Genomic DNA, 3,181 nt, shown 5'->3' with positions numbered 1-3,181 from the left:
AGACAATATCTTTGCAGTTTTGGAAACATCAGAGTGTATTCTATCCAAAGCTGTCAATTATATGCATAGTCAAGCATCTTTTCATGACAAACTATTTTGTTTAAAACGAACGTTTTTCATCCAAAAATTAAAATAGCGCCCCCCTATATCCAACTGGTTAAGGGTCTCAACCGACGATGGGTTCGACCGGAGGAGAAGACACAGGATGAAATCGGTGAGGTCGTCATCCTCTAGCAACTTCTACAAGTTCTACCACACGACATTCGAACCTGGGCCCAAGGACGGGCTTATGGCAGCCAAGCTTGCACTGCAGTACCTTAATGCACGTATAGCGGGCCCACCACGACCTGCAGCACCCGCTCCAAGGAGTCTCAGAGACACAAGGGACATCAGTGACCCCAGAGAGGGTGGAGGGAACTCTGGGGGTTATGTGTCTGGGAGGAGGGAGGTAAGGAATCATGCAGTTTGCTCTGATGGGAGGGATCTGACCTGTTTTTACTGCCGGCAGAATGGGCACAAAGCTTTAATGTGTCTGCAACGTAAATCCAAGCTCTCGGGTTAATGTTATATACCCAGATAGGGGGATGGTGTTCAGAATAGACAGACTTGGGAAGGGTCAGGCTTGGTACCTGTAAAATTGAATGGTAAAAGTCTTACTGCAATGATTGACACCGGCAGTTCCCTGGCGTTGATCAGAAAATGTAATGTACCTGTTAATGACATTGATTACGGTCACCGGACACTGATCCAATGTGTCCATGGTGACCAGTCACAGCAGCCCACAGCTGAACTCATGCCCCAAGTGCCAGAGAACCAGTGCTGTCCGTAGGTCTGACCGGGCTCCTATATGTTCACTGCCAGTTATCTCTACCCCATTCAAGAGTATTGCAATTGACATTGTTGGACCCTTGGAGAAGAGTAGCGCAGGTTACAAGTATACAGTGCCTTGCGAAAGTATTCGGCCCCCTTGAACTTTGCGACCTTTTGACACATTTCAGGCTTCCAACATAAAGATATAAAACTGTATTTTTTTGTGAAGAATAAACAACAAGTGGGACACAATCATGAAGTGGAACGACATTTTATTGGATATTTCAAACTTTTTTAACAAATCAAAACTGAAAAATTGGGCGTGCAAAATTATTATATCTGTGACTATGTCACCTGGTTCCCAGAAGCCTTCCTACTTCGTTCCATAACCACTCCAAAAATAATCAGTGCTCTTGTTCAGCTCTTCTCTCGTGTAGGAATCAAAGAGGAAATCCTGATGGACCAAGGAACAAACTTCACTTCGCAACTGGTGGTTCAGCGCGTATAATCTGATGCATATTCTGGAGAGAGATGAGGGGAAACCGCGTTTAGTGCCACATCTGGCCATTTTGAGTAACTCATCATGCCGTACGGGTTAAAGAATGCTCCAGCCATCTTTCAATCCTTCGTTGATGAGATTCTCAGACACGGACAGGGTGTAGTAGTGTATATTGACGACATCTTGATCTACTCCGCTACACGCGTCGAGCATGTGTCTCTGGTGCGCAAGGTTCTTGGGCGACTGCTGGAGCATGACCTGTACGTGAAGGCAGAGAAATGGGAGTTTTCCAAACGAGCCGTTTCCTTTCTGGGTTATCGCATTTCCACCTCGGGGGTGGTAATGGAGGGTGACCACGTCAAGGCCGTGCTTAACAAACTATAGTTTTGGCGGTTAGGACATCTACTTTGTGCATGACACAAGTAATTTTTCCAACAATTGTTTACAGACAGGTTATTTCACAACAAACAATTTGATTGTGCAAATGCGACAAACTGTCAGTTCATATGTATTTTCCAAAGCATGCAAGCATGTAAACTATTTTACAACAATGTTCAGTTTTAAATGGCGCGATTACCATATTTTCCGAACACTGATGAATAAGTTGGACAGTCTTTTTGAAAATCATGAACAATTACAGCGATGGCAGAGGTTATCGTTGAGACATACCCAGGACCCACAAGGCCGAAGGCGGATCTTTCCCTGGAGTGAAAATATCCGGAGCTTCGATGGAGCAGGCATGCGATGGTGAATTGGAAACAGATAATGGTCAGGGCTAACCGGACCCTTTATCTGTAAGAAATAGTAAAAAAATGTTGAATTATAACGTGTGTTAAAATGTATGTACTAAATATTCTGAATTAAATCATTGGTTTTGAAAACGTATCTCACCCTTGAAAACGAAAGGGTGAGCTGTCTTTTCACGCCAGGGTCTGTCGCAGACAAATGTAACGTCTGAAAAACACATGTATTATTTTATAGTCTTTCCTACAATGGTATGTTATAAACATTACTGGTTATTAAAGTATGAAATAATGTACAACAGCAGCCCTTCAAGGTTTTTACATAAAACACTCGTGATGCATGTTTAAATATTAGTCAAATTTGGTAATTAATTCTAACATGTCTTAAAGGTTTTACAAAATATTTTGGAATTCAATAAAAGGAATTTAAAAACTGTATCTCACCCTTTAACGATGGGAAAATGTATTTTACATCATCACCCCGCTCTGTCGCGAAGGAAAAAGACACGAAAAATCAGGGGGCGTGCGTGAGTGTGGGTGTGACGGAGCAGCAGGAGTGTGTGTGCGTTTCAAAAACAAAAGGGTGTGTGTGTTCAAAAGGGGACCCAAGCATTCTATCTGTATAGAATCGTTTGAAACCAATGTTTGCACTCTCATGCATACGGCATGTCCAGATATCTGCCGACCGCCCGGGGTTAAACATTGATATCTCTAATCAGCGCCCGGTGCCCCCCCACCCCGGTTGTAGACAGAATGTCTCGACACCCCCCCCCATGTTGTTTGAATTCACCGCCTTTGTTCTCTAAAGCAAATATGCAGGGGGTTGCATACATGATATCTCTCGAAAAAATACCACACGGCCCTTTAAACTCATTCCGAACTTTCGCTAGTTAGGGACAGAATGTGGAGCATATATTTTAACACTATGTTAGCACAGCTTTAGCGCAAACCCACAGCCCATAAGTGAATCTCTCCGAAGGGATATTTCTGAAGGCTACTGCCGTCAGATCAGTACATCCAGGGTTAAGTAAATGCGCTAGGCCTATTGCAAAACAGCTCATTATCTGGATTGTGAACGTTTGAGGTATGCCCTTTTATTGCTTATGATTTCTGACTGCATTCGGCTTTC

The 3,181-nt window shown here is 43.4% G+C and overlaps 1 long non-coding RNA gene across 1 annotated transcript; it reads right to left on the bottom strand.

The window, feature by feature from the left end:
- Positions 1 to 1,067: 1,067 nt before the first annotated feature.
- LOC135557155 (uncharacterized) lies at positions 1,068 to 2,571 on the bottom strand. Its single transcript, XR_010458183.1, has 4 exons — positions 2,497 to 2,571; positions 2,201 to 2,263; positions 1,979 to 2,101; positions 1,068 to 1,567 (listed from the first exon to the last, which is right to left on the bottom strand). It is a non-coding gene; the product is annotated as an uncharacterized LOC135557155 (long non-coding RNA).
- Between the last annotated feature and the right edge of the window lie 610 nt (positions 2,572 to 3,181).

Source organism: Oncorhynchus masou, chromosome 16 (genome assembly GCF_036934945.1).
Source record: "Oncorhynchus masou masou isolate Uvic2021 chromosome 16, UVic_Omas_1.1, whole genome shotgun sequence".
Classification (NCBI taxonomy): Eukaryota; Metazoa; Chordata; class Actinopteri; order Salmoniformes; family Salmonidae; genus Oncorhynchus; species Oncorhynchus masou.
The sequence above is the reverse complement of the archived record's forward strand: the minus strand, read 5'-3'. Positions and strand labels throughout refer to the sequence as shown.